We start from the raw sequence: 25,186 nt of genomic DNA, 5'->3' as shown, positions 1-25,186 counted from the left end.
GGCACTTACCTCCCTTGCCTCATCCATCTTTATGGCCATCCTTTTGAACAGGAATCTCTTCTGTGTTCTTCTGGGGTCCTGATCCTGGCTTGAGTCCTGACACGCTTATTTCTTGCTTGTCCAGGTCCTGCTTGCCCTTCCGGATCTTCTTATTTTGATGTTCTTCTTGGGGTTTAGGAAGACAGCTTGCTCTGATGATATTAAAGAGCCGGTGGATGGTTTGGGGTTTTCCAGCTGATGTTGGTAAATGAAAACCCCGTGAATAAGGCCTGGTGGTCTGCTGAGAGGGCTGAGTTGTTAGCCTCTGCTGCTTCCAGAATTTGAAGATTGAATGGTCTGGAGCCGCGCTGGATGTTGCTTGGCTATAAGAGAAAAAGAAAACACAAGAAGGTGATTACATAAGAACAGTATATAGTAAAGTTCAGGAAAGCTAGAGGCTCTCTACATATGTCAACCAATGATCGGCAGATTTTGTCACTATCTGCTGATCATTTAAAATGTATGGGGGCTTACAATCTCAACACTGACAAATTTGACCTCCTAAAGGGAAACATTAGTGGTATAAGCCTCATCCGAGCAGTAGTGCGGCTCAGATCAGCGACCTTCACTGTTATTAGTAATCTGACGAATTTGGAAAAAGTGATTAAAGCTATGTGAAACTATTCATAAATGAGTCTGCATAAAACATCTCCTCTAATACTTACTGGCACAGGAACATGTGGGGGACACATTCTAAGGGCTTCCACCGAGTCCCAGTCAATACGCTGGAAAAACCTATGGGCTCTGATGTTACCATGGACTCCGAGGCGCCTGGCAGGATCTTCCCGGAGGAGCTACAAAAGAAGAAAAAAAAATGTTTATATTTATATAACAGCTTCATAAATAAAATTTAACTAAAATAAATAAATCTTATATATATTTATAAAAAAAAAAGCCTAATATTAGTGTTTTTATTCTGACATCTTCAATAATACATGACAGGTAATATACAGTATACCATCACGTCACCCCTACAAGTGTTTACGTGTTATATTGAACACGTAAACACTTGACCTAACATGAGATTCCACTCCCTTCCACCAATGGAGCTGAATATAATAGTAAATTACCGCTAACATCACAATGAATCACACAATAATATAAAAGTAATACAACTTATATCATGTACTGACCTTTTTAATGATGTTCTTCGCCTCCTTGCTGGAAGCGTTGAATAGTCCTCGATGGTATTTGGACCTACTGGTAATCATGATGTTCAAAATGATGCCAAATGCATACCAGTCTACCCCAGCATTGTACTCCTCCGCAGCCAGCATCTCAGGAGCCATGAAGCCTGGTGTCCCAGCGTATTCGGTGGCTGTCCGGTCTCCATAGATGTTCTCAAGTGCCAGACCGAAGTCGGCAATCTTTATATGGCCCGTCGCAGCCACCAAGATGTTAGAAGGCTTGAGATCTCTGTGAAGAAGACAAATGGATTCTTATCAGTGTCCGCTGTATAATTTTCAGTATTGCTGTGTATAGTTATAGGCATCACTGGTGGTGGAGGATTAGATGTATTTCTAGTTACCGGTGGATGATGCCCTTAGAATGCAGGTGTTGAATTCCACACACAAGTTCTGCGGCGTAGAATCTGGCCGAAAGAAAAGAGGAGAAAATAGTTTTTAGCAAATCAGAAACTCAGAAATATATATTGCCCAAAAGACTAGACAGGCAGGACTTATCAGGATTTTATATTTCTGGTTATTATATACAAGTATTTATATTATTATAATGGTCTAGAAGGGCAGTCGCACATATCGTATTGATTATAAGGCACCTGGACCTGCTCATCCTAAGTATAGGACATCAATGTTAAAGTAGTGGATAACCTCTTTAAGTTCCTTCTTGCCTATAGGGATACACAATTGCTACTATTACAATGTGTATTCATATGGTGTTAAAGGGTTATCTAGGATCAGAAAAACATGGTGTCTTTCTTTAAAAAATAACACCACATGACTAATGTGAATAAGGATGAGCTGCGATGCCTCACACAACCTGTGGACAGGTGCGGTGCTATTTTTGGAAATAAAAATTAGAGCTGTATTTTTCTAAGTGTTTCCCTAATAACATCCCTGTGAATGGGAGATATGAACTTACGTGAACGTTAGGGCTAACAATCGAATCAATCTAGTCAGTCTCATTTAGAAAATACATAGCTGTATGGCTTAGACTGTGAATACTGTACCGTGCACTGGGGATGTCAAGACACCCCTTCCTCATCAGGAGATGGTTGAATTCGCCACAGGTGACATACTCCATCCCAAGAAGCACAAGCTCCTGTCAGACAAGACGTAGAAATCAGTCGTATGATAAAGTCATTGTAGCAGTCATACATTTACTAACACTCAATAATCAGTGATTTCTTCTGCGATTTCTTCTGTGATTAATCTCTGTTCCACTTACTCGTGGAGATCTAGTTACATAATAATAGCAATAATGATACTTTCTTCTTTTACTATGTGTTTATTAGTTATTCTAAGTATACACATATAGAAGATATATCTACATATGTAGAATGTGATGTGCTAAATGTACAGCATTACTTTTCACTGTAATGTTGCCTTCTGCATTTCTCACCATTATGAAGTACTCATTAAGAATGACATCCATAGGGGTGGACAAATGACTTCAGATATTGGGAGCCAGTTGGACCACTCCAAGATTTTCCATAGACTTCAATAGAGAAACCCAAAAAGTTAACCGTCAGCATCATATTTCTAGGCACATTGCCTGGTTCCCAGGGTTTGTCCAGTGTTCCCACAGTAGGTGACAGCTACACATACAAGGAGCAGGACATTAAAATGTTTCCAATGCAGAAATGTTAACAAACAGCTTATATAAATGTTGACATATCCTGTGCATATAGATGAGTGCACTTTATTCTTTATCCAATATTAATGAACAGGTCACAATTTTACCTTGGTCTGAAAGGCGAATGTGCCATGAAGAAGGAAGGGGCTGCCAGATGCAAGTTGTAACACACGCCGCTCCACCAACGCGCGCTCCTCTCCTTCAGCTAGCAGGTTCCTCTTTGTGATGACTTTTACAGCAAATTGCTGGCGGGTATATCTATCTTCCGCCAGCACCACCTAGAAAAAAATGGTCATTAGTTGATGATCTTCATGAAAGGTGTTGTCTGGCCTTGGGGTACAAGTCTGCAGACACTTTATGTGAGTGTAGACTCGTGAGGATTCTCCAGTGTTGGGAGCGGATGGTCATTTATCCGGCCTCACTCAATTCCCTTGTATTGAGCGAGCCTGTGTAAGGGGGTGTTGACTGGACCCTCGCATTCATACCCCTGAAGACACCAATTATGTTGTATTGTAGTGTAAACGATGTCCTGCAGTTTTCAGTATATATGGTGTAATTACGTAGTTACAGTATGTCATATTATGTGAATTGTAATATAGAGTGTGATATGGTCATATGTATAATGTATAGTGTACAGCATAGGATTGCGCAAGATAAGACATAGTTTAGGACTTAGGAGTTGACATAGGTAGGATGAGAATAGTGTAAGAAAGTGTTCATGTTTAGGACTAGCTCATAGTGGGAGGGAAAAGTGCCAGTTAAAGGAGACTGCTTCCTGTTTGTCGAGCGTTCGTGAGTGATATAAGATCAAATTCAAGGGCAGTTGGGGCTGATATCAAGAGTGAGTACATATTGTTCTGGGTGGTATGAGGCCTTACAAAAATTCACTGCAGACAGTCCTGCAATGTCCGGAGATCAAGGCTCGATTCAGGTGCTATGGCAAGCACCTCACCCCTTTGCATACAGAGGAAGATGGACATGCAATTGCGTATGGGAAATGTAACAGATCTCGGGTGTATTGTGGAACTCAACTGGGAATTCCTGGGGCTGACAGGATCAGTGAACGTAGGGATAGTCCAGTTAGAACGTAAATAAATGCTGAAAATGTACTGTACTATGGAAATAAGAAATGGAGAATGTTGTGCCCGATACTGTGTATTACAATCTGATGCAATTGAACTGTCGAGTAAACTTCTGTGTGTTGAAACGAACTGAGTGTTCCCTAATCTATGTGCGGCAGCTCCTTAAGTTGAAGACCTGGAGACAGCTGGGGCCTGTGGCCTATAAGTGAGTGTAACGCACCCTACACGCAATGACACATTTGAACTGGCACACGATTTTTCTGTAAAGTGCCAGGGCGACATGGACAGCTGCACATGTCTCGTCAGCACATGACCACATGTATGCAAATTGCATACCTGCAGTTATGCTCCTGCCCATTCCTGGCACCGGCACTGGAGAACCTCAACAGCACACACACTGCACACTGTGAGGACTCACAAGTCTGTAGTCACATAGTTACTGCAGACTTGTACCCTAAGGCCGAACAACTCATTGAAATAAGTGTGGAGGGGAGCAGGAAAGTGACACCATTGCTATTTCTTTTATTATAATTTTATATTTCTACAGTGTCTTACTAGCTTACATACAGGAGATCTAATAGCTATAAACATGGGCACTTAGAAATAACCCCACTAGAATTACCCATTAAAGCTAGGAGGTTAAAGGATTATTTCAGTCTTAGCCATGCATGATTGAGACAGGAATAACTACAACTCCAGAGCTGGTCGGCATTATTCCTGTGTCAGCCATGAAAAGCTGAGATGAGAATCAATATAAACAGACTGTGTTGGGGTGCAGAGCTCAGCTGTACATAGATGCTGGCATCAAAGACCATGGTGCAAATGTATGCCTATCTATACTAGGGTTATTTTGTGCAGCTACGTGGGCACCCAGCCTTATAAGAATTGCAGAAAACACGAGAGGTGAATATATTGTGAAGAGTATGCTTTGGGATATTTGCTGGCTTCTCTGGTAATCAAGGAGCTCTCTCCTTTTCCCAGAAATGTCCTAAAAAATCTGAGAGTTGTCAGTAATAGTATTAGGAGGCTTGTCCTCAATTCGATTTTTGTCCTAACTTCAGGGAGTAGTATGATTAAAAAAATAAAATGATACTACCCTGATAAATCCTTTGCTATTCCAGAGCCCGGCACAGTAGTCCAAACCTGCACTTGTTTACCTTGCTGCAGACAATCACTGGTCTCATTGAGGATGTCTCTATTTATTGGACAAAACCATTGAGACGAGTCATTGGTTAGCAATCAGGAGAATGTATGAGACGTCACCACTGCTGACACGGAATTTTTTGAATTATTACTTTTTAACTGTGGACAATATCTTTAATAAATGTCATTCTCAGTACACACACATATATTTACTCATACTTATGTAGCTACGTATATGCAGATGTACAATATAGTGCCTTGAAAAAAGTATTCACATCCTGTGAACTTTTCCACATTTTTTCAAGTTACATGCAAAAACTTAAATGTATTTTATTGGAATTTTATGTGATATACCAACACAGAGTACAAGTATTTGTGAAGTGTAAAGGAAATGATACATGTTTTTCTGAATATTTTAAAAATATAAATCTGAAAATTGTGACGTGCATTTGTATTCAGCCCCTCTGAGTCAACACTTTGTAGGACCACCTTTTGCTGCAATTACTGCTGCAAGGTATTTTTCTACCAGCTTTGCACTATAGGTTGAAATTTTTGCCCACTCTTTGCAAACTAGCTGTGAGATTGGATAGAGAGCGTTTGTGAACAACAATTTTTAAGTCTTGCCACAAATTCTCAATGAGATTTATGTCTGGACTTTAACTGGGCTATATAAACACACGAGTATGTTTTTATTTAAACCATCTTATTGTAGCTCTGGAAGTATGTTTAGAGTCGTTGTCCTGCGGGAAGGTGAACCTTCATCTCTGTTTCAAGTTTTTCCAGCCTCTAACAGGTTTTTCCTATAAGATTGTCTTGTATTTAGCTCCATCCATCTTCTAATCAACTCTGACGAGCGTCCCTGTTAAAGAAAAGCATCCCCACAGCATGATGATTCCACCACCATGTTTGACGGTGGGGATGGTGTTTTCAGGGTGATCTGCAGTGTTAGTTTTCCTCCACACTTAGTGTTTTTCATTTAGCAAAAAATTTAAATTATTGGTCTCATCTGACCAGAGCACATTCTTCCACATTCTATGTGGGTGACACAGCTAGCATGGATAAAGGTGGATGAATGTGCTCTGGTCAGATATTTGCATGTAGAGTTTCTACGGCAGCCGTCACTTCTGCATGATGTTGTCTATACAGGTGTCTGGCCCACACTTGCACAGCCAACAGGATCGTGCACCTGTATTGAAAAATAGATGTTGTTATCTGCTGGCCATCCAAGATTCCAAGCTGCAGGCATGTGGGGAAAACAGTAGCACCTGCAACTTCCTAGTGCAGAAGTTAGAGGCACCAGAAAAACACTTTAACCCACTGTAGACTATCAGAAAACACTATTACACATATATAGGTAGCAACACATTTGGAAACCGCCCTGCATCTGCCTTTGTCAGAAACACCTGAATTTGGGGATCTAAGATGGTTATTAACAGTTTTATTCTCTACTTCATTCATGATCTTATATTGTATAGCAAACAATATACAATCTGGGCTCGTAATGTTATAGGTTCTTACCTTTCCAAAACTCCCCCGGCCAAGCACTTGATGAAAATCTAATCTCTTGATGTTGTCAGAGATTGTGCTGCCGGGGAGAGATGGCCCCACACCACTGTCTCCTAAAATGGCAAACAGAAATAAGACAAGAAATTAGAATAAGAATTTACTGTCCATGTATAATGTGCTGGTTATTGTGTAACCTTAGCAGAGAATTCAGTTTTGGTCAGCATTGGAGTATTCATCTTTGTAAACATATTGCTTTATGCTGTTAATTGAAAAACAGACTATAATTTACTATTCAGTTTAGCACAAAGGGTTAATTATGTTATTACAAAATGGAGAATCAGTATCATTTATGTGCGGAATAATACTGGTAGCACAGTGATTGCCCTATATTAAGTGTACTGCCTTAGAAAACAATTACAGCTCAACGCTAATATTGTCCTGCAACAGTCTTAAAGGGCCCCTGCCCCTGGGACTGAGAAGTGGGTATACGTTTCGCATGTATAGGCACTCTACCTGAAGCCCTCCATTAGCTCCCCGATGCCTCCTCTGCTGGGATAGGCGTTCCTTTCCTCCTGCTTCCAAGATGACGTCCATAGCAGCATGGAGTACACTGGTAAATCTAAACCTCACCTGCCTTTCCTTTCCCATCCCACAGCACAGAAAAGACAGGGAAGATGTGGTTCAGACTTACCAAACTGGTGGCCATCTTGGAGGTAGGAGGAACAGAACACAGATCTAAGCAATAGAGGTAGCGGGAGGCAAAAGAAGGGCGTCAGGAAGGATGACTGTATATTTACAAAGTGTAGTAACTTTTCAGTATCAGGGTATAAGGTTGCTTTAATATACATTTTTTCCTATACTCAGTCACTAAGTAGCAAAGAGGGGAATTTATTAAATATACATAAAAAACAAATACATTTTAATCAGATTGATTCTTCCTTGTTCCTCCACATTTTTGCCATTCTGCTAAAACGACTCAACACCGGTATGACATTCACTTCTATATAGTCCACCATCTTATGTGATATATTTAATGCCAAATATTTCAAACTGTTGCCCTCTTGGATAATAAGTATATCACCATCTCTAATTTGGAAATTCTTGTCCAATAACGATATGTGACTTATTCCAATTAATCTTCAATCCAGAAAAAATACCAAATCCATTCACCAATTTAATAGCTGTCCTTAGATCTTCCTTTACATTGCCTTAAAATAATAACAAATCACCTGTGTACATCGCTAACATTTCCTCCTGAGTCCAAAACTGAGAACCCCTTATTCCTTTACAACCTTAGGCTGTGTGCCCACAATGCGTTTTTAATGCGTTTCCGCAGCGTTTTTATAGCTGCTGAAACGCATTAAAAACGCTTGGTAGAAGGCCTGCCATGTTCCCCAATGATAATCGGCATGTGCTGTGCACATGCTGCGGAAATTTCCGCTGCGGATTATCACTGCGGAAAAAAACGCAGCGCTACCAATTATTTTGCAGAAGTGCTACGTCTTCGCCGCCATTGACTTGCTTTAGATCACATGGATTACGCATCACTGTATATGTAGATGCGTAATCCACGCGTTCCAATGTGCAGATGGTACCCGGGTGTAGATGAGAGGAGAGTCTCCTCCACACCCAGGTACCATTAAAAAATCTGTAAAAAAAGAATAAAATAAAAAATAAATGTCTACTTACCTTCTGTCGGCCCGCGCTGCGCTCCTACTTGCTTCCCGGCACTTTGCAATGAATTGAAGGACCTGCGCTGACGTCAGAGTCATGTGACGGGTCACGCGATGCTGACGTCGGCAGGTCTTTCAATTCACTGTTGCCGGCAAGGGAGAGCGGAGTGTAAAGCAGGACACCGGGGGCCATCGGAGGGTAAGTATACATTTATTTTTTTATTTTTACCATTCTCTCGGGTCACACTATATAAATCCATGCAGTTTGCATGGATTTATATAGTGTGACCTAGTTGTCACAAGCACTTTCCAAGTGATGCTAATCGCTTGGAAAGCGCTTGTCAATCCGCATGCGGAAATATCAGTGAATAACGCTCCATTTCCGCATGTCCCTGGCAGGAAAACGCATGTACAATCCGCATGTACAATCCGCATGTGTTTTTTTCTGCCAGGGAGATGCAGAAACGCTCAGGAAAAAATCCTGAGCATTTCTGCATCGTGGGCACATAGCCTTATATATGGTCAATAAGTAGGGCAAAGAGCAGCTTGGATTAGGAAATCCATGTCTTGTGCCCATAAAAAGGACAAAAAGCTGGGACATAACCCCATGCACCTACTACTTTAGGAGGGCACCATCTAATAACTGGGATCTACCTGCAACATGTCATACAACATCATACGAATTTCAAAAAGAAAAGAAGACATGCACCTAAGCGGTGATCACCTGAAGAAATAATCACGGAATATTTGAATATAAATTACATCAATTTATTACAGTATCTCCTGACACATATATAAGAATACGCACAAAAAAAATTATTTTAAAACACCATTAAAAATAGTGGAGGAATCCACTGCTTGAGGAACCCACTACTTTAGAGACCTTCCCATATTATAATGATAGAAAATACAATAAAGTGCAGTCAAATAGATGAACTCTAACAGGCTATATAGAATATCTTTGATGGTCAATATTGCACAAGCCCAAAGTATTCTATATAAATAGAGAATACACAAAACACAATATGTATATAAAGTGGAACAACAGGTATCTGTGTGAAAATCAATATGGTGTCCCTGTATACAGGGTAATAGGTCTATAGAACAGTATAATTGTAAACTGGCGATTGAAAATAGACCCTTTCACCTCACACTGGAGATGACTACTCCATAACCACTCCATCACATACACTCAATTGTGGCCACCCGTGCTGCCCCAGCAAAAAATAATAATAGAGCCAATTAAACAATATGATCATAGAAAGCAAATACTCAATCAAATCAGCCTGTAAATGGGAAGGTGCAAATGGGACCTCAGTGCCCAGTGCGTGTCGCCACACACGGTGGCTTCATCAGGGGCATTTAAAGTACATATCCTTGTGTCCCTGTATATATGTAGCCTAGAATCAAAATAATTACCGAGAAAATGTTTCATTTACCTGGAGAGTGCAGTTTATGAAGTCCGAATAAACCCACCTTGGACATTTTTAAAGAAACTGACTCCTGTGACTATCTTAAAAGTGGCTGAGTGAGTACTAGTGTTGAGCCACCCCCGTAGTGTTCGAGTTCGGTTCGGTTCGTCGAACACCCGTGTGTTCGCCGAACTGTTCGTCGAACTGTTCGTCGAACACCTTCGAACACCGTTAAAACCAATGGCAGGCAAACAAAAACACATAGAAACACATAGAAAACACCTTCAAAGGTGTCCAAAAGCTGACAAACTGCTCAGAAGACACAACTAACACATGGAAAAGTGACAAGTACATATAGTCATGAAAAAAGAAAAGAGGTGGAGGAGTAAAAGGAGGGGGAGACACAGATATAGGCATGTCATGCCCTTCTAAAATCCAAAAAGTGAGAAGCCGACACGTTCAGTCCGCTCCTGCCCGTGCCACCTCCGTGTCGCCGGGTTTGTGCCAGAGCCGCGGTGAACCCTGACGGCCAGCCCCCCTCTCCCAATACTGGTGCCTGTCCGCTGGTGGGTCGAGCGAGCCCCCCTGTGGTGGAGGCAGCTCTAAGCTTTTTAATTTAAATTGTCTCTCTAATTTGAATGAATACACTTTAAATCCATTTACAAGGATCTATTGGAGGGCAAGTCTCATGCCAGCAGCCGCATAATTCCAGCTCCAGTAGCGTCCACTAAAGCTGCTGCAGTTAAAAAGCTTTTATAAGGATCGAGCTCGGCTGTCCACCGCAAGGCATCCTACTGCCAGTCCCAGCCCCTATGCCTTGGGGTGCCTCCTGATGCTCTTCACTGAGTATCCCGTGGTCCCGAAGCATTTCCTTTGAAAAAATTAAGTGTCCAAACTACAGGTGGTGTAGCTTGCTTAACAGCCGGGATAATCCGCTGACTAGCAGACACTGCTACTAGGCACAAAGTATTTCCTGGGCTAGATGCAGTTAAAAATTTGTAATTAGATACTCTCGTTGGATGCTGAGAAAGCATTCCATAGAGTCTCCTGGCACGCCATATATGATTCTCTTAAAAAGCTTGGGGTAGGGGTCTAGGGGACCCTTTTATAGCCAAAATCACGGCCCTGTATCGCAATACGTCACCTAGGCTGAAGATAAATGGAACTGTAGCACCCTGAGGGCTCGGTTGCTACAGAGGTATTGCACCTCACCTAGAGGTGTGATATCTCACTCTCAGGTAAGGATGGAGTGTGGATCAGGACCCGACACCTGCATGCATTACACCACATTGCCATGGGCAGGGCGACCAATATGCCCCTGAGATGGGCACGACAGTCCCTGTCCCTGGCTGGAGTGGGGGGAGGGAACACTGAGGAAGGGGAACCCTGTAGTGCAGGAGCAGGGAGGAAGCAGTTCCTGGGTGCATTGAGAAGGGAGTATAAAAGGTGGGCACCATTTTAGTTCAGTGCAGAGAAGTCTGAGCAGAAGTGGCAGGGAGCAGGGGCTCTGCATGAGCTCTGCTCCGGAGGCGGGCCTAGTAACAGAGGCCCAGGCCTGGAAAAGGGAGAAGAAAGGAAGAGGAGCGGAGAAGGCTCCAGGAACGAGGAACGAAGGGATCCCAGGGGTGCGGACGGGCGAGTCGCCACCGCACGCCCGAATCCACCTGCATGGAGGGGTCAGGCCAAAGGGGGAGACCGGTCCCCGAAACTAGTGGAGGCAGGAAACGACCCTCAGCTAGAAACCGGAGGCTGTGACATTTTATGTGGCGCAGCCCCTCGCTACACCCGCTAGGAGGGCAGCACATAGGGTCAGGGAAACTGGCGCCAAGTTTACCAAGAGGAGGCCCGAGGCAGCCGGACAGAAGGGTTGGTAAGAAAGGCCAGACAAAGGACACACAAAGGGGGTCCTGTGAAGCGCTCCAAAGTTATCTGGGAGTTGTCTGAGCCCCTCACCTGGTGAGCACAGTACGACGTGGGCAGCCGTTACCTGCAGACATGGTCTGGATAATAAGAACTGTGAGTAAAGGCCCTGGACTGCATCACTGACTCCGTGTCGTTACTGCTGCTGCCCTGCACCATCACCCCCATCCTCCGCATACACTGCCCTGAGGCTATACTCCTCCCGTGGGGAGTTATGCTACGCTCTGCTGCACCCACAACACCAGCCTCAGCGGTCTGCCCTGCAGCGGCGGTTCACTCTGACCGCAATCCACGGGTGGCGTAGTCGGACATTTAAACATCAAAACCACATAAATAGTTCCGCCACTGGTTTGACTGCCCTGAGCCACGGAACCGGGTCGCCGCCACGAAGACTACAACCACCAGCATCCACCAAAAAGGGTCCGGCTCCGGGTGTCCCAAGGCCCAGGGGGTGCATCAGAACATTTTCATCACCTTTCACAATCACCAATGGGACAAGGCAGGGATGTCCTCTGTCCCCTCTCTTATACATCCTAGTGACGGAGCACCTGCTCTCATCAATTCGCCATAACCCCAATATTAGGTGGATTGAGGTGGGAGGCACCGAGTACAAGTGCTCTCTATTTGCTGATGATGTACTAGTATATATCACTCAATCACATATATCCATCCATGCTGTTATGGCTGAAATAGATCACTTTGTTACATGGTCAAATGTTAAAATCAATGCAGCGAAGTCTGAGGCCCTCGATGTCTCCCTCCCCAAATCCATATAGGATTCCATCCAGTCCAACTTTCCCTTTGCCTGGCCCTCACAGGGTATCAAATACTTAGGAATTTCTATTCATAGAGACCTCTCCCATCTATGTTATCTTAATTTTGGGCCCTTTATTGAACAACTCCATACAGACCACGGTTGGCAAGTTAGAACTGTGAGATTCACTACGTGAACCACTGGTGTTTTGTGGAAAAGCACATGTACACTGTGTTCCAAATTATTATGCAAAAAGTGTTTAGGAGTGATAAGGGAAGAATTTGTTTGTTTGTCAGTTAAACTCATTGATGGTGATGTGTGTCAGGGCTCTTTATATCACTGTAAGCAATTGCAGACACCTGTGCTAATTAGTTTGGCAGGTGTGTCCAATGAAAGGCAAGACTACTTAAGAAGGCTGTCTCACATTATTAAGCAGCCTACATTTTCTGCCAAAATGGGAAAGAAAAAGGATGTGTCGGCTGCTGAGAAGCAACAAATTGTGGAGTGTTTAGGTCAAGGCATGACTACAATTAACATTGTGCGATGATCAGGATGAAGTGTCTTGGCAATCAAGAAGTATGTAGCTGATACCAGGGGAGGAGTCCTGAGGAGATAATTTGCATATTCCCACTGCATTTTGGGGTAAGTGAAGAGTCTCCGCGAGCTCAAAGAACACTGGATTTTGGCTGTTGGAGCTGAAAAGAGGACATCGGTAAACCAGGGGAGGAGTCCTGAGGAGATAATTTGCATACTCCCACTGCATTTTGGGGTAAGTGAAGAGTCTCCGCGAGCTCAAAGAACACTGGATTTTGGCTGTTGGAGCTGAAAAGAGGACATCGGCATTTTAAAGCTTTTTTTTTAAGCTTTTTTCACTGTTTTCAGAACATTAACAATAAGAACATGGAAGAGTCCAGGAGCCATTTGGTGAGCTGCATATCCTGCTACATGTTCACAGACTTGCCAGTGGAAAAGCCAGACTTCACATGCCAGAAATGCAAGCTTGTGTCCCTGTTGGAGGAAAAGTTGCGAAATCTAGAAGAGAGGTTAACTACCTTGAAAATCATTAAGGAAGGTGAAGAGTTCTTAGACAGAGCAGAATTATCTCTTCATGATTCAGAAAGAGAAGAAATTCGAACTGCACCTGACGAAACAGAGGAATGGAATCATGTGACCCACAGAAGCAGGAGGATCGAGAGGCAGTCAGCACCCATACTGCTCAGGAACCAGTACCAGGCTCTCACACAGGAGAACCATGAAGAAATACAGCAAGATAAGACTTTGCCAGCAATGAATAACCTTGTAAGCCCTCAGAATCCTCCTGGATGGAGAAAGAAGAATGTTGTGAAGAAAAAACGGAGAGTGGTGGTCATGGGGGATTCCCTGTTAAGAGGAACAGAGGCCGCTATCTGCAGACCAGACATAACCTCAAGAGAAATGTGCTGTCTTCCAGGAGCAAAAATTAAAGATGTGTCTGACAGGATATCAAGACTCTTCAGACCTACAGATCACTACCCATTCCTGCTAATACATGTGGGGACAAATGACACCGCAAGAAAGGACCTGGAAACCATCTGCAGTGACTTTGAAGACTTAGGCAAGAAAGTGAAAGAATTGGGAGCGCAGGTGGTCTTCTCATCCATCCTCCCAGTGGATGGCCATGGAACAATGAGGTGGAATAAGATTCTACAGGTGAACAACTGGCTACGTCGATGGTGCCGTCAACAAGGATTTGGATTTCTGGATCACGGAATGAATTACCTATACGATGGACTACTTGCTAGAGATGGGGTGCACCTTACGAAGACTGGAAAACATGTATTTGGAAGTCGCCTTGCTACACTCATCAGAAGAGCTTTAAACTAGAACAATGTGGGAAGGGAAGCAAAAGGCCAGAAAAAGCCATACAGCTGACAAATACTATTGAGATCTCTGCTACTGGAAGTGGAAAAGAAGAACAAAGACAAAAAAATCTAAATAATAAAAATATGGGAGGAAGAGAAACCAATCACAAACTAAAATGTTTTTATACAAATGCACAAAGCATGGGCAACAAACAAGGAGAATTGGAACTACTAATGCAGGAAAAGGAATATGATGTCATTGGAATCACTGAAACTTGGTGGGACGATACACATGATTGGAATAAAAGGCTAAAAGGATACAACTTATTTGCAAGAAACAGACTTGATAAACGAGGAGGAGGTGTTGCATTGTATGTTAGAAAAGCGTATATCTGCACAGAGATTGAAGCTTCAGAGACTGGGAGTTCTGTGGAAACTGTTTGGGTAAGAATACAAGGAGAGAACAACGGAAAGGACACCATTGTAGGCATTTACTACAGGCCACCTGGGCAAGCTGAAGATATGGATGAACTCTTTATGTATCAAATGACCAAGTTCTCCAAAAAATATGACGTAGTGGTCATGGGAGATTTCAACTATCCAGACATTTGTTGGGAATCTCTCTCAAGTAAAACTAACAGGTCAAGCAAATTCTTATCCTCTCTTGCTGACAACTTTATCTTCCAAAAGGTAGGGGAGAAAACAAGGGGATCTGCTACTTTGGATCTAATTCTTATAAACAGGGAGGAAATGGTTGAGGAGGTAAAGGTGGCTGGGACCCTAGGAGGCAGCGATCATGCTATTATAGAATTTTGGATAACTAGAGGAGGAAGACATGTAAAGACTCAAACTTCAAGGTTAGATTTTAGAAAGGCAGATTTTAAGAGACTCAGAAAGAGAATAGGAGGGATCCAATGGCTGGATGTCCTTAAGGACAAAAATGTCCAGGAAGGATGGGAAATTTTTAAAAATGAGATTCTCAAATCACAATCGTTAACAATCCCGAAAAGTAGGACGAATGGGAAGCATTTAAGGAAACCAGGATGGATGAACACAGAACTTAAACACATGCTAAAAAGAAAGAAAGAAATGTTTATTAAATGGAAAGAGGGAGGCATATCTAAAGAAGATTATAATGCAGTCTGCAGATCCTGCAGGGCACGTATCAGGTTAGCTAAAGCTGACAATGAATTAAGGCTTGCAAGAGATGTCAAAAGCAATAAAAAAGGATTTTGGGGGTATGTCAAAAGTAAAAGAAAAGTCAAAGATGCTATAGGATTTTTACAGGATGAAAATGGAGAAATGGTAAGAGAGGATGTTGAGAAGGCCGAACTTTTTAATTCCTATTTTGCATCTGTTTTCTCTCAGAAAGAAAATGTAACATCAACTGATCTTCACTGTCCTTTTAAAGGAATAGAGGAATCCAAGTTATCAGTAAACAGAAAGATTGTGAGGGAATATTTAGCTAACATAAATGAGTTCAAGTCTCCAGGTCCAGATGAATTACACCCCAGAGTACTGAAGGAGATTGTAGAAGAAATTTTAGAACCACTCTCCATAATCTTTGAAAATTCTTGGAGAACAGGAGAAGTCCCAGAAGACTGGAGAAGAGCAAATGTTGTTCCTATCTTCAAAAAGGGGAAGAAGGTGGACCCAGGGAACTATAGGCTGGTGAGTCTGACTTCTATACCAGGAAAGATCTTTGAACAAATTATTAAACAACATGTATGTAAGTACATGGATAAGAATGAAGTGATTAACCAGAGTCAGCATGGGTTTGTAACTAACAAGTCATGTCAGACTAACTTAATTTCCTTCTATGACAGAATCACTGACTGGGTGGATCAGGGAAATGCTGTAGATATAGTATATCTTGACTTCAGCAAAGCATTTGACAAAGTATCTCACATCATCCTTATTGAAAAAATGACCAAGTATGCAATGGACCAGGCAACTGTTAGGTGGATTCATAACTGGCTTAGTGATCGGACTCAAAGGGTGGTTGTAAATGGCTTCACATCCAGCTGGATGAATGTCTCAAGTGGGGTACCACAGGGCTCCGTCCTGGGACCTGTATTGTTCAACATCTTTATCAATGATTTAGATGAAGGAATTGAGGGTAAACTGATTAAATTTGCTGATGACACAAAGCTAGGAGGGATAGCTAATACTAGAGAAGAGAGAGAGAGGATTCAAAAAGACCTAAATAAACTGGAGCAGTGGGCAGCAACCAACAGAATGGTTTTTAACAGGGAAAAATGCAAAGTACTACATCTGGGCAATAAAAATGAAAAAAGCATATACAGAATGGGAGGAATAGAGCTAAGCAACAGTACATGTGAAAAAGACTTAGGTATACTAATAGATCATAGACTGAACATGAGTCAACAGTGTGATGCAGCAGCAAAAAAGGCAAATACAATTCTGGGATGTATTAACAGAAGCATACAGTCTAGATCACGTGAAGTCATTATCGGTCTTTACTCCTCTTTGGTCAGACCTCATCTGGAATACTGTGTACAGTTTTGGGCACCACATTTTAAAAAAGACATAGACAAACTGGAGCAAGTTCAGAGAAGAGCGACCAGAATGGTGACTGGTCTGCAAACCATGTCCTATGAGGAACGGTTGCAGGATTTGGGAATGTTTACCTTGCAAAAAAGAAGACTGAGAGGAGACTTAATAGCTGTCTACAAATATGTCAAGGGCTGTCACATTGTAGAAGGATCATCTTTATTCTCATTTGCACAAGGAAAGACTAGAAGCAATGGGATGAAACTAAATGGGAGGAGACACAGATTAGATATTAGAAAAAACTTTTTGACAGTTAGGGTGATTAATGAGTGGAACAGGCTGCCACGAGAGGTGGTGAGTTCCCCTTCAATGGACGTCTTCAAACAGAGGCTGGACAGACATCTGTCTGAGATGATCTAGTGAATCCTGCTTTGAGCAGGGGGTTGGACCAGATGACCCAGGAGGTCCCTTCCAACTCTACCATTCTATGATTCTATGATTCTATGATTCTATGATTCACAGTACACACGTGTGCGTGCTGATAAGGGCAAATTGAGGACTCTTTCCTACAGGCAATTACGTCAGGTTAAAAGAGCAGCGGCAAAAAAGCCTTGTCATAGCAGCAGACAAGTTTTTGAAGCTGCTGGTGCCTCCAACGTCCCCCGAACAACAAGATGCAGGGTCCTTCAGAGGTTTGCAGCTGTGCATATGCCATCCTGTCGACCTCCTATATCCACTTCACACAAGCAGAAACGGCTCCAGTGGGCCAAACATTACATGAAGACTGATTTCAAAACTGTTTTGTTCACGGATGAGTGCCGTGCAGCGCTCGATGGTCCAGATGGATGGAGTGGAGGATGGCTGGTTGATGGACACCCCACGCAAACACGGCTACAGCGCCAACAAGGAGGAGGTGGAGTAATGTTTTGGGCTGGAATCATGGGGAGAGAGATTGTCGGCCCCTTTAGGATCCCTGAAGGCGCTAAAGATGAACTCCATAATGTATGTGGATTTTCTCAAACAGCACTTCCTGCCATGGTTCAAGAAGAAGAACCATGTATTTCACAGCAAGATCATTTTTTTTGCATGATAATGCACCATCTCATGCTGCACATAAAACATCTGCATCTCTGGCTGATATGGGCATAAAAGGGGATAAACTTATGGTGTGACCCCCATGCTCCCCTGACCTCTACCCCATTCAGAACCTCTGGAGCATCATCAAAAGGAGTGTCTATGATGGCGGGAGGCAGTTCACATCTAAGCAACAGCTCTGGGAGGGTATTCTGTCCTCATGCAAAACAATTGAAGCAGAAACCATCCAAAACCTGACAAATTCAATGGACGAGAGAGTTCAGAAGCTCCTTTCGAACAAGGGGTCCTATGTGAAAATGTAACATCACCTAGAATAAAGTTTTGAGTTGAAAACTGTTTGATTTCAGTTTCTAATAACCTGCTAATGCTTATAATTTCAAAAATGACCATTTTTTTGGTCTTTATTAAAATGAAAAGGTTGATCGAAAAGTTTGGGGGATCTAAGAGTGTGGCAACCCAGTAGTCATGATTACTTCGAATTCTGACAATATGAGGGTCATGTTGCAGGTAGTGCAGCAAGAAGGCACTTATGTGTCTTGCGCATCTCGGAGCCCCAAAATTATTTTCCGGGCTAGATGCAGCTAAAAATTATTATTAATTTTAAATCTGGTGGAGCTTAGTATAGATGGGCTAATAGGATCAGTGCTGCACACTGCTACAAAGCCCAAATTATTTTCCAGTCAAGATACAGATAAACATGATTAGTAATTTGAAAGCTTAAAACGGTTGGTAGGGTGATTTTAACCAATCATCAAGCTTTTACTCTCCCCAGGATGACACAGGGGTAGAAAAGTCGTTTCGGATCCATGATTTGTTCATCTTTATGAACGTGAGTCTGTCTACATTATCAGTGGAGAGCCGCGTGCGCTTATCTGTCAGCACACCACCAGCAGCGCTGAACACACGTTCAGACAGAACGCTGGCTGCGGGGCATGACAAGATCTCCAAGGCGTAAGTGGCTAGCTCCGGCCATTTATCCAGATTGGAAGCCCAAAAAGAGCAAGGGTCCAGTGACACAGTCATGGCTTCAATGTTTACTTGGAGATACTCCTGTACCATCGTCTCTAGGCGTTGACTATGTGTCAGACTTCTTGTCTCCTGTGGCCTTGCAAAGGATGGGCTAAAAAAGTGGTGAAATGATTCCGCAAAATTGATGTTACCAGCAGATACTGTGGTTCTGTTACGGTTTGAGTGCTGAACACTTGACAGTCCCACGGTTGGCAAGTTGGAACTGTGAGATTCACTACGTGCACCACTGGTGTTTTGTGGAAAAGCACATGTAAGATTCTGCAACAGTCTCTGCTGATACTCCTGCATGCGTGCATCCCTTTCTATGGCAGGAATAATTTCTGCAAATTTACTTTTGTACCGGGGATCTAACAGTGTGGCAACCCAGTAGTCAGGATTATTTCTAATTCTCACAATTCGAGGGTCATGTTGCAGGTAGTGCAGCAAGAAGGCACTCGTGTGTTGCGCATCCAGGAGCACCAAGTCCCTGTTGTGTTGGTGGCGAGGTAACAATCATGCTTCCTTCCTCTGTCCTCTCCCCCCAACCTCGCACAACAGAAATGTGATCAAGGTCTCCCTCATCTGATGAGTCTTCCATCAGTTCGTCCTCCACTTCTTCCTGGGCTCCTGCACCTTCCTCACTAGTTTGGCTGCTACCATGCGCCCTGGTAAAACCATCTCCCCCACCCTCACATGCCTGCCGCCTTGGTGCTGCCGACCGTCTGGACCTTGCAGATGTTAGCCCTTCCGCATACAACTCCTCCTCCTCTACTTTCTCCACCTCCTCTTGTGCCACCACCTGACTCCGAATTCTGTTTAACATGTGCTCCAGCATGTAAATCACCGGAATAGTCATGCTGATAATGGCATCGTCAGCACTAAACATCTTCGTCGCCATTTCAAAACTGTGCAGAAGGGTGCATAGGTCCCTGATCTGAGACCACTCCTCCAGCGTGATTTGCCCCACCTCCGGATCTCGTTGGCCCAGGCTATACGTCAGAACGTATTGCACCGGGGCTTGTCGGTGCTGCCACAGTCGCTGCAACATGTGCAGAGTTGAATTCCACCGGGTAGGCACATCGCATTTTAGCCGGAGAAGTGGCAGGCCCAACGACTTCTGTAAAGATGTAAGTCGCTGAGCTGCGGGATGCGAACGGCGGAAGTGAGCACACAGCGACCGTGCCCTCTGCAGAATCCATCTAGTCTGGGATAGTGGGCTAAAAATTGCTGGACAACCAGGTTCAACACGTGAGCCATACAAGGCACGTGTGTGACATTGCCCCGGCGAAGGGCCGCACCCAGGTTTGCAGCATTGTCGCACACGGCCTTCCCTGGTTTCAGGTCCAGTGGAGACAACCATTCATGAAATTGGTTCTCCAGAGCTGACCACAACTCCTCAGCTGTGTGACTCACATTTCCCAGACATTTCAAAGTAAAAACCGCCTGATGACGTTGAGCCCTACTGCCAGCATAGTAAGGAGGCGTGCAGGATCCCTTCTGCACAGTTAGAAAGCTTGTGGCATGACCAGACAGGCTTTGGGTGCAGGTGGAAGACCGAGAGGAGGTTGAGGAGGCAGAAGCAGTGGAGGAACTTTGACATAAAGAGGATTGACGCACAACTCGTGGGGACGGCAAGACTTGGACAGCAGCCCCTTGTCCTGCTGTCGCCATAGTTACCCACTGCCCAGTCAGCGACATGTAACGCCCCTGTCCATGCCTACTCGTCCAAGTGTCTGTGGTGAAATGCACCCTGTCACACACAGAGTTTCTCAAAGAAGCGGTGATGTTGTGTGCGACATGCTGGTGGAGCGCAGGCACACCTTTCTTTGAGAAGTAGTGCCGACTGGGCATCTGGTACTGGGGCACTGCGACGGACATAAGGTCTCGAAAATCCTCTGTGTCCACCAGGCCGAAAGGCAGCATTTCTGTAGCTAAGAGCTTGCAGATGGTGAAATTCAACCTCTTAGCTTTCTCATGGCTAGGAGGAAATGGTCTTTTACTTGTCCACATCTGAGGGACCGAGGGCTGGCTATTGAGCTTAGACGGGGTTGATAAGGGTGTCCCCGGCAAACTGCCGGTCTGTGAGGAAGATGCAGGCGGACATGTTAGGTTGCCTTGATCCAAAGGTGGTGCTATCGATGTCGGACAGCGCTCAACACCAGCTGGTGTTACCACCTCCAAAGAAAATGATGACCTGCCAATCACGCTGGCTGTTGCGGGTAAAGAGGTGGCGGCTCTGCGCCCCAAAACAGGTGTGACTGCTGTCCCCCCAGTCACAGAGGATGAAGAGGCCGCGGATGCACAAGATATGGCAGACGGTGGTTGGCCCGGCCGGCTAGGCCGCATTGTAGCACACTGAGCTTCCCACTGCAACTTATGCTTCATGTCCATGTGCCGGTTCATGCATGAAGTACTCAAACTATGTATTTTTTGGCCTCTACTTAGCTTTTGCTGACAAATGTTACAGATAACACGAGTTGGGTCATCTTTATCGATCTGAAAAAATGCCCAGGCTATGCAAGGCTTAGCACCCATGCGACCTGAAGAGCCACCACGACTTGTGGTGAGAGGCAGAGTTGTGTTTGAGGATGCAGTTGTTGACGTGCTTCCAGTACTACGTCTCGGTCCAGGAAGGCGCAACCTGACCTCGTCGTCACTAGCATCTTCCTCCACCTCCTCTGCTGACCTCATCTCTTGGCTGACTGTGGGTTGACAGTAAGTGGGATCTCCAACCTCATCATCATCACCCTGTGCGTTATCACACCCGTCGTCCTCAGAGCCAACCTGTTCCTGCCCTGACAAAAAACTAAAGTTGTTGCTCCAATCAGGTATTTGAGTCTCATCATCGTCTTCCTCATTGTCTCCACCAACAGGAGTTACAGTTTGGGAATGAGGGTCTACATTATGGTCAGAACCTTCTGCGTCTGGTCCTGGATCCGATTCATAAAGATTCTGGGCATCAGTGCAGATCATTTCCTCGTCTGGATTCACAGAAGCGCTGGAGTCGACCTCTGATTCCCAGGCTATAGTATGAGTAAACAGCTCTGCAGACTCAACAATCTGTTCTACCTCATACTCAGACGGGCAGCTGGAGATTTGGGAGCTGTGAGGAATAGTGTTGAGCCACCCCCGTAGTGTTCGAGTTCGGTTCGGTTCGTCGAACACCCGTGTGTTCGCCGAACTGTTCGTCGAACTGTTCGTCGAACACCTTCGAACACCGTTAAAACCAATGGCAGGCAAACAAAAACACATAGAAACACATAGAAAACACCTTCAAAGGTGTCCAAAAGCTGACAAACTGCTCAGAAGACATAACTTACACATGGAAAAGTGACAAGTACATATAGTCATGCGAAAATAAAAGAGGTGGAGGAGTAAAAGGAGGGGGAGACACAGATATAGGCATGTCATGCCCTTCTAAAATCCAAAAGGTGAGAAGCCGACACGGCCAGTCCGCTCCTGCCCGTGCCACCTCCGTGTCGCCGGGTTTGTGCCAGAGCCGCGGTGAACCCTGACGGCCAGCCCCCCTCTCCCAATACTGGTGCCTGTCCGCTGGTGGGTCGAGCGAGCCCCCCTGTGGTGGAGGCAGCTCTAAGCTTTTTAATTTAAATTGTCTCTCTAATATGAATGAATACACTTTAAATCCATTTACAAGGATCTATTGGAGGGCAAGTCTTATGCCAACAGCCGCGGTAATTCCAGCTCCAGTAGCGTCCACTAAAGCTGCTGCAGTTAAAAAGCTTTTATAAGGATCGAGCTCGGCTGTCCACCGCAAGGCATCCTACTGCCAGTCCCAGCCCCTATGCCTTGGGGTGCCTCCTGATGCTCTTCACTAAGTATCCCATGGTCCCGAAGCATTTCCTTTGAAAAAATTAAGTGTCTAAACTACAGGTGGTGCAGCTTGCTTAACAGCCGGGATAATCCGCTCACTAGCAGACACTGCTACTAGGCACAAAGTATTTCCTGGGCTAGATGCAGTTAAAAATTTGTAATTAGATACTCTCGTCACACTGACACAGAATACTGGAGGTAGGGGGCCTAAGCTGACCCTAAGCTGGGGCCCTGACTAATCCCTCATCCTGGAGGTACTGTTAAAGGTACAGAGGTCCAGGCCGCCAGCGTAACCCCTACCTTCTGAGGATCCCTGCACCTAAGTAATCTAGTCCTGAGAAGGACCCCGATCACAACAATAGGGAACCAGAAATAATATGCCCACACACAGTATTTAGACGAACGAGACAGTACAAGGGAAAAACCAAAACCACCTTGCATACAACTTCTAAACAACTACAACAGAGGGAACACCAACGGGAAAGGAGATAAATGATAAAGCGAGGAAAGGGAAAACACACTTCCAAATACACTTATCTCAGCAACTCCAAACACCACGATCCGCTCTGCAAGTCTGAATGAAAAGCTTTCACCGACACCTCCCAAACAGACCTGCAGGAATATAAAGGAGTCTCACTAAAGAAGCATTGATTGCAGCTGGGCGAGGCTGGACCTCAGCTAGCCCAGAGAGAGAGAGAATTAACTCCTACACTGCCGAGAAAACACAAAGCACCAACAAGTCAGCTGCGAGAAGTCAGGCTGTGTACTCGTGACGATCTTCGTGGCAACACACCCGTGACAGTACCCCCCCTTCTACGAGGGGCCTCTGGACCCTCAGGGCCAGGTTTATCCGGGTGAGTCGTGTGGAAGGCCCGAACTAATCGGTCTGCGTTAATATCCGACGCAGGAACCCACATCCTCTCCTCAGGACCATACCCCTTCCAATGAACCAAGTACTGAAGGGACCGGCGATTAAAGCGTGAATCAATGACCCTCGATACCTGGAACTCCAAGTTACCATTGACAACCACAGGAGGGGGAGGTAAAGGTGACGGTACCACCGGCGCCACATACCTCTTAAGCAATGATCTGTGAAACACGTTGTGAATTTTAAACGTAGGGGGGAGGTCAAGACGGAATGCCACCGGATTAATAACAGAACTGATTCTGTACGGCCCGATGAACCTGGGACCCAGTTTCCAGGAGGGAACCTTAAGTTTAATATTCCTGGTAGACAACCATACCTGATCGTTCACACTTAGGTCCGGACCAGACACTCTCCTCCTATCAGCCATACGTTTGTATCGGTTCCCCATAGTATTCAGATTCTTCAGCACCCCTCTCCATACTGAAGCGAGAGATGAGGAAAATCGTTCCTCCTCCGGAACCCCCGAAGAGCCCCCCCTACTGAAAGTACAAAACTGGGGGTGAAAACCATATGCCCCAAAAAACGGGGACTTACCAGTGGACTCGCTCCGCCTATTATTGAGAGCAAACTCTGCCAGAGGTAGGAAAGAAGCCCAGTCCTCCTGGTTCTCTGACACAAAACACCGAAGATATGTCTCCAAGCTCTGGTTCATACGTTCCGTCTGACCATTGGTCTGAGGATGAAAAGCCGACGAGAATGACAAATGCATCCCCCGCCGTGCACAAAACGCCTTCCAGAACTTGGACACAAACTGAGACCCCCGATCAGACACCACCTCGGAGGGTACCCCGTGAAGCCTCACAATCTCCCCAATGAACACCTGCGCAAGAGTTTTAGCATTAGGGAGAGCCGGAAGAGCGATAAAATGTGCCATCTTGCTGAACCTGTCCACTACAACGAGTATGACCGTTTTACCCGAAGACGGAGGGAGGTCAGTAATAAAGTCCATAGACAGATGAGTCCAAGGACGCTCCGGGATCTTCAAAGGTAAGAGGGCCCCAGACGGACGGGTATGTGAGGTCTTAGAGCGCGCACAAACCCCACAGGACGCGACAAAAGTTACCACCTCTTTATGTAAGTTAGGCCACCAAAACCGACGCGAGAGGAGATCCACAGTTGCTTTACTCCCCGGGTGTCCTGCAAAAACTGAGTTATGGTGTGCCTCGATCACCTTTTGTCGCAACTGATCTGGAACGAACAGTCTCCCCGGAGGTCCAACAGGGGCGTCTCCCTGAGCCTCCAATATCTCCTCCTCCAGCTCAGAGCATACTGCCGAAACCACCACCCCCTCCTGAAGAATAGGAATCGGGTCGTCCGTATTCCCGGCCCCAGGGAAACTACGAGATAAGGCATCCGCCTTTACATTTTTAGACCCAGGACGATATGTAACGACGAAATTAAACCTGGTAAAAAACAATGACCACCTAGCTTGTCTGGGATTCAGACGTTTAGCGGACTCCAGATATAGCAGGTTCTTGTGATCGGTGATGACGGTGACCGGATGAACTGCCCCCTCCAAAAAATGGCGCCACTCCTCAAAAGCTAACTTAATGGCCAAGAGTTCCCTATTGCCGACATCGTAATTCCTCTCAGCGGACGACAATTTTTTAGAGAAAAAGGCGCACG

This window comes from Phyllobates terribilis, unplaced genomic scaffold, assembly GCF_046119375.1.
Source record: "Phyllobates terribilis strain yellow unplaced genomic scaffold, ASM4611937v1 Scaffold_11__3_contigs__length_659146591, whole genome shotgun sequence".
Taxonomy (NCBI): domain Eukaryota; kingdom Metazoa; phylum Chordata; class Amphibia; order Anura; family Dendrobatidae; genus Phyllobates; species Phyllobates terribilis.
This window is presented reverse-complemented; position numbering follows the sequence as displayed.